The 17,984-nt window shown below is 39.3% G+C and overlaps 1 pseudogene; it reads right to left on the reverse strand.

The window, feature by feature from the left end:
* Window positions 1-7,442: 7,442 nt before the first annotated feature.
* LOC129680813 (60S ribosomal protein L15-like) lies at window positions 7,443-9,007 on the reverse strand (annotated as a pseudogene).
* Window positions 9,008-17,984: the final 8,977 nt, after the last annotated feature.

Raw genomic sequence — 17,984 nt, forward strand, 5'->3', positions numbered from 1 at the left:
GTGTGAGACAGCTGCCCACATTGCATCCACAGTGAAGGAGAAGAAAGGGATGAAGCTGGTATTCTACTCACTTGTTCCTTTTCCTGGACCCTAGGTCCTGGAGAGTGCTGCCGACATTCAGGCTGAGTCTCTTCACTTCAGTTAAACCTGTTTGGAATCATGCTCATGGACACAGAGATTTTGTCCCTTTGAGATTTCAAAATCCCATCAAGTTGACACCAATATTAATCACCACAAGTCCACTCCCATCAAGTAACACCCAAACTGATCAGTTTTCAACTGTGACATTCCACTTAGAGTCTCGGAATTCTCGCGTTCCCTTTGTAAAGCCAAATGCACTGAGTCCGTGTCTAGAAGCCTTCCAAGTCATATAGTTTAAAATCATTCAAAAGTGTATGTGCAGACTCCCCTTTGAGAACCCAAGTAAAAAGAAAACACATAAGTTACACATGTAATATGCAGTGGTACAGAGTGCATATGTCCATGATAAATGGGAGGAATGAGACATTTCCAGGGAAGATTGGACCAAAGCCTGACCAAGGTCTGGAAGAGCAAGCACTAAATCGGAAGCTCTAAATCTGGAGTTTTTGCTGATGTCTTGACTTCAAGAACTCTTTTAGCCCTTCTACTACACTTCTGTGACCTTTGGTGTGTGAGACTCCCTGGGGCAGTTTCATACTATCTTTTCTCAGTGAACATACCACAGTCCTGTCTTCTCCAACATACTGGAGTTGCTTTGACCTCACTTTTGTAGTTTCATGCATTGACCAATTAGGACCATCCTGAAGGAAATGTGATCCTTTCACATACTGTGTGACCTATTCTGGAGAACCTATTTTTGACATTTCACAGGACAAGAACTTTATTAGGTATATATATATGTATATATATATATATATATATATATATATGCAGTTTAATAAGGAAAGGAGTATTAATAAGTATAAATCGCATATTTATATGGTGAAAACGTCTGTGACGTCCACATTCTTCACATGTTGCTTATCAAAGCAACAATCGTCCAGTGCAGATCGACAGGCAGTCTTCCTTGGCCTCTCCCCCAGTAGCTGTGGTGATTTACGCCTTGGTGGATTAACCATGGAAAGCACTTGTCAAGCAGTTGCTTTCCAGCAGAGAACCCCTTCAGCAGCATTCTTAGTCCAGTCTCTTCTTTCAAAATCATTTATATTTTTACAGGCTGGAGTTTTTCTCTCTTCAGGTTTTATGGTAGGCTTACTTGAACAATTTTGCATACACACACACACACACACACACACAAGCTGGAATAATTTGAGAGCTTCTCCTTACCTGTAACCTCTTTAATGATTACATCTGCTGTCTTAATATGCATCTTATATGCAATTTATTTTTATCAATACTCCTTTCCTTATTAAACTGCATATGTGCGTATATACATAAATACTCTTTCACTACAGACATAAGATGCACAAACAGTAATTGTACCAGAGCCTCATTGTTGTACTGCATTGGAATTTCCTCTACAAACATTACCTTTGAATTATGCTTCATTCAGATTTTTAGGACTAGTGGAAAGCAGTCAGATTTTGTGTTAGGCCTCCAGTACAGATACCAATAAAGTTCTTGTTCTGTGAAATATCAAAAATAGACCTATACTGTCTTACTTCCTCTCAGCACTATTGACCTGCTAATACTTCCTACAATGGTCTAGACTTTTGTAGCCTGTAACACAAGCTCTTTCACATTTTCCTCACAAGCAGATTATATCTGCCAACATCTGTTGTTTGCAGATGTAGTCCATCATGGTGGGGACATAATGGGGTGTGATGATCAGTCACATGATAGCCACAGGCAAGAAGCAGAGAAAAATGACTGTCATTGTCCCCTTGCTTTTTCCTGTTTGGTCTTTCCAGGACCCCAAGCCACAGGATGATGGCATCTGCCCGCAGAGTGGGTCCCCTCAAATCAGTTAAGCCTGTCTGGAAACATTTTCCAGACAGACACAAACTTTGACATTGGGAAGATCCTAAGCCATGTCAAACTAATAATCAAAATTAACTATCATAGGGACTGATTAGGAGTAGTTTTGTTGGGTTTCTGTAAGTTTTATGCAGTTTCAACGAGCAAGACTAGCTGCTTAGATAAGCCACCATGATCGAGGATGCTCCATTGACTGGCTTCCACAAGGGCTTAAGGATATCTCTAGCTTCCATATGGGTTGGAAAACTCACCTGGTTCTCCTTCTATTGACTACATTCCTCTTGCTCACACTCTCACTGCCGTAAAACATATCCAGATTTCTAAGAGAAGAACCTGATTTTCACTGACCAGGGCATAGTTCTGAAGGCACAAGTTGCCAACTGCCTCAGAACATCTGCTCTTGGCTTAGACTTTCATGGCTGAGAGTGAGGTGAGCAGAAATTGCATCAACACAAACACACACACAGTTGATAAATTAGACTTATATTTTTCCCCATCTGGATATTTATAGTTAATTGGACTGATAAGAGAGTTGGCCCACATAACTAAACAATTCTTTTTAAATGGGCATAGAAAATGTACAAGTGTGTGACATGTTCAAGAGGCTTAAGGACAATCCAGGACAGTTAAAAACGTTCATTACTGGGTTAATATTTCATTTGCTTGTTAAGCTAAGCTGTCGGATAAAAATAAACCTTAATTCTTGCCCTGCCTCTATAATGACTCTGGAATTATAGGGTTGCTATTGATTTGCTGATGAATACCATTTGGCTCTGTCCATCTAATCCTAAATTATCTCATCATGTCATATATATTTTCTCGGATGTAGTTTTAGCAGATCTTGAAGGGTAATATAGCCTATGGTCTAAATACTACCCACTTTAATTCAGCCTACAGAGAAGAGCTATGAATTCTTTCCTATGTATATGTATACATAATTTTAGGATGGTTTAATTCTTGTTTGAACTATATCAAATTGAAAAGATAATTGTTTGATCAATATTTTTGTAGAACCAATTTTATAAAGTTAAGGATTATGTTAAAATAAATAAAACACATTCAACTTTTATGGGGATCAAAATCATAAGATTTCTCTTTCATTGTATATGCAACACAGGCACAGCCAGGGACAAATGGCTGATGTTATTGGTGATAAGTGTATAGTTCAGTTAGCAATTGGAACAGATCGAAAGACTTTCTATCTAATTGGAAATCATAATAAAAGTTTTAATGCTCCAAGAAGCTGTTTAGAAGTTCTTTTATTAGGTCCATTTATAAACGTTAGTTTTCACTATCAATACCACTTCTCACGCCTTCATTACTGGACCTTAACTGACCAGGTTGTAAGTCTTCCTCTAAGCTGTAACCTTTCATTATCACTGGAGCATTGACTTCTTAAGGCCTTCAGGCTGTAACTGACCTTTATATTTCAAAGAGAAAATTCTTTACCTCCTAACCAGAAGATGATAGAGAAGGATGTTAAATCACATCAGTTTTAAGTTTATGTTCGGCCAGCACAAAGCCAGTGGGTGCTTTGTGAAACTGCAACTTTGTTGTTGCACAGTGTAGGCTACTAGCTGTTCATCTAAAGTTAAAATAAAAGAGTGCTTTCGATACAAATACTGTCTCATCCTTACTTTTTTTTTTTTTTACGAAGATGAAAGATTGTTTAGTTTCAAGGAAGAGATCAACTGTTTTCTGTGTAAGCACTCAGTACGTTGGTCAGTAGATACCAAGCACCCCTCTGGGCTATAATGAGCAGAGGACTGCTAGGAAACCATGACCCGGTGAATTGGGAAAGACAGGCAGTCTGTCTGAATTGCCTAAGTTGACAAATGAATATGACATTTAAAGTCTGAACACAATTCTGTACTTTTCAATAAGCTAAGTGTTTGATTGGGGAAATTGTCCTCAGTCTGAACAATTATAAACAGGCAAGGTTTTCCTGTACAGTTATAGGGCCCAAGCATTTTCAGTGTGGAAAAGGCTTTGAAGAACATCTATCTGCTCAATCTCCTCATTGTACAGGGTTAAAGAGGTGTGTCCAAGACAAGATATAGCATATCCTAGCTCATACATTACCTGGCAAAGAAAGGCCTCAGACCTGAGTAGTTTCATTTTTTTAGGTGTTAATTTCCTTCCAACTTTAATCTATATATTATTTCACTAATGGTGCCACACAGCTCGGTGGTGCTGAAAAAGCTTTTGCAAATACAATTTGGATTTGGATTTAATATTTACTATAATGCACAGTTCTTCCATAGAATATTTTTATCTTTATCAAGGCATTTTCTTTTTTTAACATAATTTTTATTATTTGACAATTTCATTATATATATATAAATATATATGTATATATAATGTATTTTAATCATATTCACACTGATTCCTCTTTCTTCTTCCCTCTAAGTTCCTCTGGAAATCATTTTGTTTCTAACACATCCCCTTCCTGCTTGTTTTTACACACACACACACACACACACACACTCACTCACAGAGAGAGACAGAGAAAGGGAGAATTACTGATCTACATTCACCCCCATCTCCGTCTGTATCTACTTTCCTTCCCCTTTAAACTTTCTCCCACCTAGTTTAGCACAAACTATAGAGAAAATTATACCTTCAGCTGATTGATTTTTTTTTTATTCTCTATTTTCTACACCAAGAGTTGGTTGGTTGTAGAAATTTTTTTCAGTAAATGTGTAGTTTTGATTTTCTACACCAGAGAATAATAATTTGCCTTTTTTAAACTTCTATTTAAAATTAACCTATTTTTTTGTTAACTACAGTTTATTCATTTTGTATCCCAGCTATAGCCCACTCCCTCATCCACTCCCAATCCCACCTTTCCTCCCTCATCTCCTCCCATGCCCCTCCCCAAGTTCACTGATAGGGAAAGTCCTCCTCCCTTTCCCTCTGACCCTAGCCTACCAGGTCTCATCAGAACTAGCTGCAATGTGGTCTGTTAAGGCTGCTCCCCTATCAGGAGAGGGTGATCAAAGAGCCAGCTACTGAGTTCATGCCAGAGACAGTCCCTGTTAACATTACTAGGGAACCCACTTGGACACTGAGCTGCCATGGGCTACATCTGTGCAGGGGTTCTAGGTTATCTTCATGCATGGCTATTGGTTGGAGTATCAGTCTCAGAAAAGACCACTTTGCCCGGATTTTTTGATTCTGTTCTCCTTGTGGAGCTCCTGTCCCCACTAGGTCTTTCTATCTCCCCTTCTTTCATAAGATTCCCTGCATTCTGCCCAAAGTTTGGCTGTGAGTCTCTCAGCATCTGCTTTGATACCCTACTGGGTAGAGTGTATCAGAGGCCCTCTGTGGTATGTTCCTGTCTTGTTCAGTGTTTTCTCCCTCTTCATTTGCTTTCCTGTAAATGTTTGCAGACATTGAATAGGACAAAGGGGAACAATGTCCACAATATAAAATGTAAATATAAAACAGGAGGCTGTGGGAAGTAAGTTCACACATTTGTTGATATCATGGATTTAGTGGTATATTTAGTTCTAGAGTTGTGGTATTAAACCTGGTCCTTATAGAGAAAAAATGAAATGTTCACAGATAAAATAACAAAGAAAGGAAAATAAATTTATAGAAGAAGCCTTTACAGGAGAGAAGCATCACACCTGACTAATGACTTGGATGTTAGAGTTGCCTGTGCCTGTGTAGGCTGTGCCTTGAGGGGAGTGACTGTCCTGGTGGGCTCAGCAAGGGCCTGGGATCTGGCTCTCAGAATTAAACACTTTGAAAGTTATTTTTACATAGCAGATTGGGGGGGGGGTTGATTGAAACTAACCAATCTTACTGCTTTATTAATTCATAGTGGGAAACGTCATTTCCAACGGTAAAAATAATTATGTCTGCTTCTCAGAGCCATATCCTGGCAATTTCAAGTTACCTGTGAAACGGAATTAGAAATCAGTGTTTCCAAATGAGCATGATGCTACATCCAGATGACTGGACTGGATTATGGGATGTGTCATTTATTAAGAAGCGCTGGCTGCTCACTTGCCTTTGCTTCATCTATGTTTCTCTTCTCTAAAATGGATAATTAATTTGTGAAGGTGCTTGTCCTTGCCAATGATGCAATAGTGAAATGATCATTCTCTACATTTTTAGTATTCCTCTTAAAAAAATATGCCATGACCTTATACTAAACAAGTTTAATGCAAAAAATTCAAGGTAGCATATATGATTGGTCTTCTGCAGTTTAGTACATACATACATACCTTCACAAAACTCTTTTTCATAGTCTGGTCTTCTAACGCCTGACGTGCAAAATTGTTTTCAAAATAGACAACCTCATTTGAATACTGGTGAACGTTTTCTAATTATAGAGTGGGTATATTTTACACTACCCAACAGACTGCATTGCTTATTTTATTCATTCTTTTAGTTTGTTTGTTTAACAGTCATTTATTACTTTAGTTGAACAGCCTCTATATAGGATTTGTTTTGCTGAATAGGAAATTCTAGGACTCAAGGTTTTTAAGGTTTTTCTGGAAATCAATAAAATTATCCCTTAAAATTTCAAGAGAAAAATTAGTGTAAGAAAAGCAGTTAGATTTTGACATCAAGCCAGCTATTAAGACTCGGATGTGTGATCTGGGCAGTACCATCTGTTTTTCCCGAACTCACTGTGGGTAAAGTCCAAGGCATGGCAGAAACAAATGTAAAACAATGTGGTGGTTAAGTTCGGCCTTTGTGAAATGTCAAGAACGTCTACCAGGGACCAGGAACGTCAGGTACTACCTAAGGGTAGACTGTAAACAATGAAATCATGCTGCCAACTTAACTTTTCTTACCCTCTAGATGAATTGGCTGGAAGCCTGTGTGGCCCTCCAAGACAAGGTTTCTCTTTGTAACCCTGGAACTGAGATGTGCGCCCAAGTGCTGGGACCAAAGGCACGCGCCACTACACAGCTGCTTTGTAGTGGCTGCACGCTAACACGGTCCCAGCGTTTTTAAGTTTGCTTGGTACAAACTTGAACCCCACGCGGCAGCCTAACTAGCTTACAAATCCTAAGGAAAGTGATCTGTCCCAACCCTCCAATGTCCAATCCCCACCAGCTTCAAAATCCACAGGCGCCAACGCCGAGTACTGGGCATCAAGCCCATACTCCAGAGCCCCAACGGAACATGAAACTCCAACAAGTTTACCTGCCTCTTCTGAGACACACGCGTCAAACACAGGTAGGACTAGTTTCGGGACTCCTGCAGTATTTTACACACAGGATACCACATGGCGTAAACACGATATACTTACCCCCCTAAGCAAATAATGCAAGACAGAAAGTTTATCAGAAACAAGATACACCATCACTTGTAGTCCTCGATTATTGCACTTTAACCTGTATATCTCCACAAAGCACTCATGACAATCAGCAGACTACTTTTAACAGACAAAGAACACCTTTAAGCAGACGTGACTGTCCTAAATTGTTTATTGGGTATGAATTTTACAAACGTTATGTGTATTAGCGGTAACGGTGGAGCTGGAGAGTGTTGTGCCTTCTCCAGCAGAGGTCAGACCACGCATTTCTGTGTTTGTGGACCGGTTTGGTGATCCACTGGTTGTCAGGATTTCTTCTGATAGCTTTGTGGAATGGATCAATGAGGATAACCTCAAAAAAATCTGTATGTTGAATCTTCACCAACCCAGGAAGAATTCAGGACTCTCAAAGCCCCACAGTGGCGTCCAGCTCTCTCCTCACCAACAGATTGAAGGCTTCGGGCAAATTTTAGCTCGTTAACACCATGGTGAACAGGCTTGCCGTAAGTTGCACCCTTAGGAACTGGGCGTTCGGGGCTACCACAGCGGACACGGATCCTGTAAATAACATAACCGAGTGGGGCGGGGAGCCGTGTGCAGCGCAGAGAGCTGGCAGTACTGTCAGCAGCAGACCCTCAGAAGAAAGCGCATCACGTCCGACTGCTTCTTCCTCCATAGCTCCTGGATGTATTTGTATGCACCCTCACTTATTTAATCACTCAACATTCCTTGCGTGCTTGTTACATGCATTTGTTGTTTATTGTCCCAACCTGAGAAATAAAGGAACCAAGTTAGTTTCTACGTTTTAAGACTCAGTGTTATATAGGGGACAAAATTTCCCATTGTAAGTCATTCTGAAGGTGACTATGAAAGGCAATCGTGGGCCATCGATGGGCCTGCCTCTGCTTGCTCTCTTTAACTACTTGACTCTCTATGCCTTGCAAATCCATGAAGAGGCGTGTGTGATCTGCTATGCTGAGCAGACTTTCTCTTTTACAGTTGCTGAAGCTATTGGTGATGTTCATGGAGAATTGGAAACAGCAGCAAAGCAGTACTCTCGATCTCAGGCCAATCACAACCATCTCAGTGGGGCCCTTAAATCTCTGACAGCCCTAGTGATGCTTCAAGTTGAGCTAATGTGTTTAGGGTTCTTGAAGGTCACTAGAGTAGTTTATCATTGCATTTTGTGTATACAAGTAAAAAAAAAAAAAAAGGCTGTGATTTTGTTACTTATTCCCTATGTGCTTATCCAGAAAATCATCTAAGCATAAAATACACTTCCTAATTTCTAATCCTGAGAATTTCTAATCTTGAAATTACTCCTAAATTCTTTAATCTCCTTCCACCAAATCTATACTTACAGTAGTTGAAAACACCCCCTTTTTGTTGTGTCTGTGGTCCACTCTATCTCTCTGTGCTTCTCAAAGCAGGTGGCTTTATTAGCCAAAGCGGGCTATCTTTTCTGTTGCTGTTGAAAGTTTCTATGGTTTACATTGTTGTAAACTCAAAGTGTTTTACTGGCTGCTTCCTTATGTCAAATAACTTTGTTTTTCTGGAGAGTCCAAGCTCTTTCCAGTCTTAGGCTTTGATGCTATTGTTCCTGCTGCCTCAAGTATTCTTTCATCAACTTTCCCGTTGATTCCCAAAGTTTATTTTATTTTAAAATTTATTTATTTTACGTTTAAGTTTATAATAGAATTACAATGCTTTCTCATTCTCTTTCTTTCCTAGTTTCTCTCTTATATCCTCGTTGCTCTCTTTCAAACTCATGGCTTTTTTTAAATCAATTTGCAGTGGCAGTTCTTAGATGCCTTTCCTTAACTCTGTCCAAAATACGATGAAAAACTTTCCCGTTCCCCATTCTTAAAGAGATACTGCATTGGGTAAATTAAAAAGGTTAAGAAGGCATAGTTATGATGATGATGATCAAGATGTAACAGGGAGAAAGTTGAACTTCATGCTGTCAGAAAAGCAGAGACTGTTTAAATAAACACTGAATGAGGTGATTGAATTGTGCCTGAGGACATTACAAGGGCAACTGGAGTTTTTGAATAAGCCATCTGCATTTCTTAACTGGTGGAGTTGGGTACTCACCTTAACCCAGAGATGGGGTCATAGAGCCCTGTTATTCTTAGTGGTTACATTTGAACATGATTGCACAAGTCATTGAGAACGGTAGGTATTAGCAATAAAACTGTGAAGAGGCTGAATGAGAAAGGGAGAGAAAGTATTTACATAGAAAAATAATAAGATAAGAAAAAAAAAAGAAAAGAAATGGGAATTTAGGTCTAGGAAGAAACCTATATGAGAGCCTGGTACGATGACACAAGCCAGTAATCCCTAGGCATATACCAAACAGATGCTCCTCCAATTAACAAGGACATTTGCTTAACTAAATAAAGCATCTTTATTTGTAATAGCCAGAATCTGGAAACAACCTAGATGTCCCTCAACCATAGAATGAATGCAGGAATTGTGGCACTTTAACAATATTCAATAATACTCAGCTATTAAAAACAAGGAAATCATGAAATTCGCCGACAAACGGAAGGAAAAAATCATCCTGAGTGAGGTAACCCAGAAGCAGAAAGACAGGCATGGTATGTATTCACTCATAAGTGGATATTAGCAGTATAATGCAGGATAACAATACTAAAATCTACAGACCTAAAGAAGCTAAACAAGAAGGACCATAGGGAGGAGAGGCAGAGGCAGACCAGCCTGGTCTACAAGGTGAATTCAGGACAGCTAAAGGTACACAGAGAAACCCTGTCTCAAAAACCCAAAACGACAACAAGAGAAACTTACATGAAGATGAGTCAGCTGACAGAAACATGGTGACCTTGCTTATCACCGTGCTCTGTTACAGCAGGCCAGTTGTTTCCTTCACAGCATTTATACAACTCATTACTGGCTTGTTGCTTCTATTTTTTTTCTCTCTCTACTGTACCAGAATATAAAAGAGATGTGAGCAGGCACTTTGCCTGATTCTTTTTTGTTTTTCTGCTTTTAGGACAAAAATCTAGAATACAGTGTGCACCCCCAAAATGTTAAGGAGGTGAACACATGAAGGCTCATAAGCTCAGGGCAAGTGGACTAGGAGCATATTGATGCTGATAACTCCTGAGACAGGGACTGTAGTTTTATCCGGTAAGTGCTAGTAGACCCACATGGTTCTAAAACACACAAACTGTTAGTTGATGACTGCTAATTGGGAGCTGGCTTAAATAAAAAGCAAGGAATAAAATTTGAATTGTATTCAGGTGCAAAAACAACCCAACTCTATATTTAACTCGTTCATGTTGTTCCTTCATGTACTTCTCTATATTCTTTGCCTTTCAGAGATACTTTTTACTTTTATTTTGCTTGTTTGTTTGTTTTGGACGTGAACATGCACCTATTTAAAGAATCATAGACTATTAGCATAATCAGACACAGCCCAGAAAGTTTTACTCTATAGAGACAGTGTCAGAAGTAAGACCCCTAAAATACTTGGCACATTCTAGACACATGAAATCCCCAAGGCATTGGTGTGACTTTCATAATTAAACTAATTACAACATCCAAGTTGTAATATATTCACTATATGCAAATATACCAGTCAAGAGCAAAATGTGACAGTACTGGAAAATCATGTTTTTCATGAAAAACAAGGGTGACTCATTAGGCATGCATCCCACAAAATCTGTTTTGTATTCAGAGAACCAAGAAAATATAGATCAGATCCCATTTCTGAAAATTTCACTTTATTAGAAACACTGGTTCTGGGTGACTGATCTTAAAAGCTGAGCTAATCAATCAGAAAAATGATGACATCTGTTCTTTAAGGTTAATTGTACTCTCAATTGCCTTTAAAAGATTATGATTTTATGGTAATGAGGTAATGTTAACGTTCAAAAATTCAGGTCACTTACATTGAAGTTTTTAACAAGAAACAGAATGCCAGGAAAGACTAAGATGTTCTTTTAAATTAAATGACTCATGCATCCTACATTGCTTTCTCAAACAAATAGTGTGTTTGTTTGAGAAGCTGAGCACAACTTTGAAGGTCCCCAAAATCTTCATTTTAAAACGAAAACAACAACAACAACAACAACAAAAAAAAAAAAACCAGCATGCCATTTTTGGGTGGAGTAAACCCTGTCTTGTTTTTGATCTGCGAAGATTTGTTTCAGTTAAATTTGCTTCAGAGAGCTGGTAAATCTAAATCTAAATCTTCTGAGCACTTTGTTTTTATGTATAATTGCTATCATGTACCCTGCAATCTCTCTTAATTTTTTTAATAGATCTGGACATCTAATTTTTGCTCATGTTCTTATCCGAGTTAAAAACCCATTCTCAGCCAAACATCAAATATTAAGGTTAAAAATCTTTCTAGGAAGTACAACTCTTAGCTCTATAGGGCCTACTTAAGACCTGGGGGAGGAGAGTGAGCTGTATGGAATCAAATGCTATACATAAATCAGAAACAGCAAAGGGATAAGGTAGAGAGGGTTGCAGGAAGCTGGATGTAGATGAAGGACCCACTGGTCGGTACTAACAATGAATTCAGGATTCTTTATTTTCTCCAAGTGTATATTCCTTCAATAGTTTCTGAAGATCTCATTAGATCATTGGATCTTTTGCACATGAGCACATCTGTCTCACTGAGCCTAGATTCCCTCCGTGTGTGTGTGTGTGTATGTGTGTGTGTGTGTGTGTGTGTGTGTTTGTGTGTGAGAGAGAGAGAGAGAGAGAGAGAGAGAGAGGTAGGTGAGTGGGTGGAGGAAACAGAAGTTAGAAGTTGATGTTGGTATTTTCCTCCAACACTCTACATCTTAGTTTTGAGATAGGGTCTGTTAGCGAGAACAGAACTCACTGTCTGGCTATACTGCCTGGACCATAAGCCCCAGGGACATTCTTGTGTTTACTTCCTCACAGTTGTGATTACAGTCTTGGACCCCCTTCACAACATACACTTCTTTAAAAAAATATTTATTTATTTATTCACTTTACATCTCAGTTGGTTGTAGCTCCCCTCTGCTCCCCACCCCACCTTCCCCTCTCTATCCCCACATCTGCTGTTCTTCAGCAAAGGGGAACCTTCCCACCCACTCACCCCAGATCTTAAAGTCACATGAGGACTGAGTTCATCCTCTTCCTCTGTGGCCTGGGAAGGCAGTCCCATCATGGGGAAGTGATCAAAAAGCAAGCAACAAGAGTCTGTGTCAGCAACAGCTCCCACTCCCCTTACTAGTGAACCCACATAAAGCCTAAGCTGCCCATAGGCTACCTATATGTTGAGAACCTAGGTGCAGCCTGTACATGGTCCTTAGTTGCTGTTTAAGACTCCACAGGCCACTCTCTTCCCTGGTTAGTTGGCTCTGTTGGTCTTCTTGTGGAGCTCTTGTCACCTCCAGGTTCTTTTCTCCTTCTTCCCACTTCTCCACTAGATTCTCTATATTTCGCCCAGTGTTTGAGTGTGAGTCTCAGCATTTCCTTTGAACTGCTGCTGGGCGGAACTTCTCAGAGGACAACTCTGAGAGGGTCCAGTCTGCAGGCATGGAAGAGTATTGTTAATAGTGTCAGGGGTTGGCTCTCTTCCATGCGGAGAGTCTTGGGCTGAGCCAGGCATTAGTTGGACATTCCCTCAGTCTATGCTGTATCTGTTCTATCTCTGTCCCTGCAAATTTACACACGGTAAGTTTTGGATCAAAGTTTTTGTGAGTTGCTTTGTGTTCTCATCCCATGTCTAGGAGTCTTGTCTAGTTGGTGGGTGTCTTTTTCAGTGTCCATGGCCCCTGCTACTAAAAGTCTCAGCTAGTGTCTCCCTCATATCCTCGAAGAGGTCTGTTCTGACTTATATCTCGAGCTTGTAGCAGAGATATCCCAACCAAAGTTTTGCTTTTCTCTGCAGGCCTTCTGTCCTCCTGCCCCTGTTCTCCCCAGGTTTGATCTCTATCCTTGTATCTCTCTGCTCTCCCTTTCCTGCTTTGTTCTCTCTCTTCAACTACTAACTCTGTCTATTATAGTTCCCCTTTTGATTGAGATTTAAGCATCTCTACCTCAGTCCTCTTGTTACTTATCTTCTTGGGGTCTGTGCCTTGCGGTATGTTTATCTTGTACTGTATGGCTAAACTCCACTTATAAGTGAGTACAAACCATGTGCGTCTTTTGGGGTCTGGGTTACCTCATTCAGGATGACCTTTTCTGGTTCAATCCATTTTCCTAAAAATGTCATGATTGCCTTATTTTTAGTGGTGGAGTAGTATTCCAGTGTGTAAAAGAACCACGGTTTCTTTATCCATTCTTTGGTTGAGGGACATCTAGGTAGTTTCCAGATTCTGGCTATTACAAAAATGATGCTATGAACATAGTTGAGCAAATGTCCTTCTTGTGTGTCCTCGGTGTATGCCCAGGAGTGGAATAGCTGTGTGTTGAGGTAGAGCTATTTCCAGTTTTCTGAGAACATGCCAGATTGATTTGCAAAGTGGTTGTACAGATTTGCACTCCCATGAGCAATGAAGGAGGGTTTCCTTTTCTCCACATCCTCTCCAGCATGTGTTGTTACTTGAGTTTTTAATCTAGCTATTCTGATGGGTGTGAGGTGAAATCTCAGGATTGTTTTCATTTGCATTTCCCTGATGATTAAGGATGTTTCTTTAAGTGTTTCTCTACCATTAATTCTTCCTCTATTGAGAATTCTCTGTTTAGCTCTGTACCCCATTTTAAAAATTGGATTACTTGATTTGTTGCATTTTTCTTATTTTTTATATTAATTACAGTTAATTCACTTTGTATCCCAGCTGTACCCCCCCAAACCCCCTCCCTCTTTCTTTGCCTCCCATGCCCTCTCCAAGTCCACTGATAGAGAAGGTCCTCATCCCCTTCCAGTTGACCATAGCCTATCCCATTTCATCAACACTGGCCACATTGTTCTCCGTAGCCTGACAAGGCTGCTCCCCCCTCAAGGGGAGGTGATCAAAGAGCTAGCCACTGAGTTCATGTCAGTGACAGTCAATGTTCCCCTTAGTAGGGAACCCAGTTGGAGACTGAGCTGCTCTGGGCTACATCTGTGCAGGGGTTCTAGGTTATCTCCATGAATGGTCCATGGTTGGAGAATCAGTCTCAGAAAAGACTCCTGTGCCCAGATTTTTTGGTTCTGTTACTCTCCTTATGGAGATCAAGAAGCTGAAAAGCTTCTGTAAAGCAAAGGACACTATCATCAAAACAAAACAACACTTAAAGAAATGCTCAATATACTTAGTCATCAGGGAAATGCAAATCAAAACAACCTTGAGATTCCACTTCATACCCATCAGAATGGCTAAGATCAAAAACTCAAGTGATATCACATGCTGGAGAGGATGTGGAGAAAGGGGAACCCTCCTCTATTGCCGGTGGAAATGTAAACTTGTACGGCCACTTTGGAAATCAATCTGGCGCTTTCTCAGAAAATTGGGAATAATGCTACCTCAAGACCCAGCTATATCACTCCTGGGCATATATCCAAAAGATGCCAAACCATACAACAAGGGCATTTGCTCAACTATGTTCATAGCCTCATTATTCATAATAGCCAGAATCTAGAAAAACCTAGGTGCCACTCAACTGAAGAATGAAAGAATTGTGGTACGTTTGTACCAGGAAACACTACTTAGCAATTAAAACAAGGAAATAATGAAATTTCCAGGCAAATGGTGGGAACTAGAAAATATGATCCTGAGTGAGGTAATCCAGAAGGAGAAAGTCACATAAGTTATACACTCACTTATGAGTAGATACTAGCCATCTAATATAAGATAAACATCTTAAAATCTATCGTCCTAAAGAAGTTAAACAACAAAAAGGTCCCTGGGGAAGAGGCTGAAACATCACTCAGAGGGGCAAACAGGTGGTCCCATTTATTAATTATTTATCTTAGGATCTGAGCTGATGGTGTTCTGTTCAGAAAGTCTCCTGTGCCAATGAATTCAAGACTCATTCCCTCTTTCCGTTCTAGTAGATTTGTTTTCTGTTGAGGTCTTTGAACCACTTGAATTTGTGTTTTGCGCGGGGTGAGAATATGGATCTACATGTATTTTTCTACATGTACACACTCAGACTGCTTGCTTTCTTATTTCCATTGTACAATGTGGATTCTTTGTTAAAAAATCAGTTGTCCATAGGTGTGTGGATTTATTTCTGGGTCTTCGGTTCTATCCCATTGATCAACCAAGTCTATTTCAACGGCAGTGCCATGCAGTTTTTATTACTACTGCCCTGTTGTACAGCTGGATTTCAGGGATGGCGATCCCTCCCGAAGTTCTTTTAATGTATAGGATTGTTTTAGCTCTTCTGGTTTTTTGTTTGTTTGGTTGGTTTTGTTTTTCTGTATGAAGTGTAGACTTGTTCTTTCTAGGTCTGTAAAGGACTGTGTATCTTGATGGGGATTGCATTGAATCTGTAGATTGCTTTTGGTAGCGTGGCTATTCTTACTATGTTAATCCTACCTGTTCATGAGCATGGAAGGTCTAGCCATCTTCCAATATGTTCATTAATTTCTTTCTTCCTGATTTGATGTTCTTGTCATAAAGGTCACTTGCTTGGTTATAGTTACACCAAGATACTTTATTATTTTTGGCTATTGTAAGGAATTCAGCCCCTACATTGTTTATATACAGAATGGTTACTGATTTTTTTTTAATTAATCTTGTATCCAGTCACTTTGGTGAAGGTGTTTATCAGCTATAGGACTTTTCTGGTGGAATTATTGGGGTCACCGATGTATACTATCATATCACCTGCAAAAAGCTATGTCTTAACTTCTTCCTGCTCAATTCATGTTCCTTTACCTATTTTACTTGTCTTGTTGCTCTAGCTAGTACTTCAAATACTATATTGAAAAGATATGGGGAGAGTGGGCAGCCTGATCTTGTCCATGATTTTAGTGAGATTGCTTTGAGTTTCTTCTCCCTGTAATTTGATGTTGGCTATCTTCTTGCAGTGTATGCTTTTATTATGTTTAGGCATGGCTCTTATGTCTCTGATCTTCCAATACTTATCATGAATGTGTGCTGGATTTTGTCAAAAGCTTTTTCTGCATCTGGTGAGATGATCCTGTGATTTTTTTTCTTTCAGTTTGTTTATACAGTGGATTCTATTGATGGAATTTTATATGTTGACCCATACCTGCATTCCTGGGATAAAGCCTATGATCATGGTGAATGATATATTTGCTGTATTCTTGGATTCAGTTTGTGAGTATCTTATTGAGTATTTTTGCATCAATGTTCACGAGTGAAATTGGTCTGAAATTCTCTTTCTTTGTTGAGTTTCTGTGTAGTTTAGGTACCATGGTAACTGTGGCCTCATACAATTAGTTTGGAAATGTTCCTTCTGGCCCAGGGTGTTTTAGTTCTTTATCAAAGAAAGAAAGAACCTGAATTTGAGTGGGTAGAGAGAAGCAGGAAGGAATTGGGGTAAGGAATAAAATATGATCAGAATGTACTGTATGAAAAAAATTAACAGTAAAATAAAATAAATACAAAGAATAGAAAATAGCTAAACAAATTTTATTTTAATTTTTTTAAATTTCAAAGGCCTGATATAGTGTGGCAATTGCTTAGCAGTTGTTAACTCTCATAAACACAAACATACAAAACACTTACATATTATTTATTTTAATTGCTTATAAATCCCCATATAAAACTAAAAAAGTCAACCATAGCCACATTGTTACTACTTGTTTTGTGTGCTGTGTCTATGCTGCCATATCTTGATAGGAACCATGGCATTAAGCTGACCTACCATTGCCCAGCCTGGCTCATGCCAACCCAGTGAGCCTCTCATTCTCAGGACAGTAATCTGGAGCTGCCATGTGTCATTTCGTCACAGTTCTTTCTGTGGCCGTCACCTCTAGGACAACTCTCCTCTCTTTAGTGACCCGACATGGTTTTGCAATGACAAAAGCCATCAACTGTGGGTTTTTATTTTAAATCACCAGAGTCAAATCCCATGAAGTAAACATTACCATTTACCATTATGCCTGAAGGAAGAAATGGGGAGAACCCAGAGAGATAATCCATCTTATCACTTCAGTCTTTGTAAGATGAGAATAGATACAGCTCAAGGCACTATAAGTTCCCTATTCTTGAAATTAAGGTAAGTGTGTGGAACTTTTTCTGGTGCTCATACATTCTTTCAGAAAAGAGTACCTGCAATATGATAAAAGTCCACAAATGTGAGACCTAAGACATATCAGTGAAGTGAACAGAGTAAAATATTTTACCTTAAAATGTTTACATTCTAAGAAGGAAATAAAAGTGAACAGTATGCTATGATATGATAGAAGATGAGAAATGCTACATGAGGAAAAGAAAGTGCAGATTCAAAAGGGAGAAAAATGGCATCCTTTTCACAGGTTATTACAGGTTTTCAACTTTGCCCCTTAAACCTGAAATAACTCCACTCTCTTGCTAACAGACTAACCTCAAGGGGACTTTGACATGTTTTGGTCCTCCTAAAATATTTTGGGAAGAATTTAGAGCCAGAATGGATAGAGTTACTGTAGAATTGTAAGCTGATAGCTCAAAGGAGACTTGAAATGAATTATTGTTAGTGATATTTACAAAGATGTGTGCTACAATTGACAGCTGGGGAGCCACACTAGTTATGTTTGATGCATAATATTCATAACCTTTAAAAGAAGTCATGTTCTTTTAAAGCATCTTGGCATTTTATACCTTGTTTTTTCTGTTGCCTTTATTGTTCTTTGCCATGTAAGAAA

This window comes from Psammomys obesus, unplaced genomic scaffold (genome assembly GCF_907164565.1).
Source record: "Psammomys obesus unplaced genomic scaffold, mPsaObe1.curated_primary_1811, whole genome shotgun sequence".
Classification (NCBI taxonomy): Eukaryota; Metazoa; Chordata; class Mammalia; order Rodentia; family Muridae; genus Psammomys; species Psammomys obesus.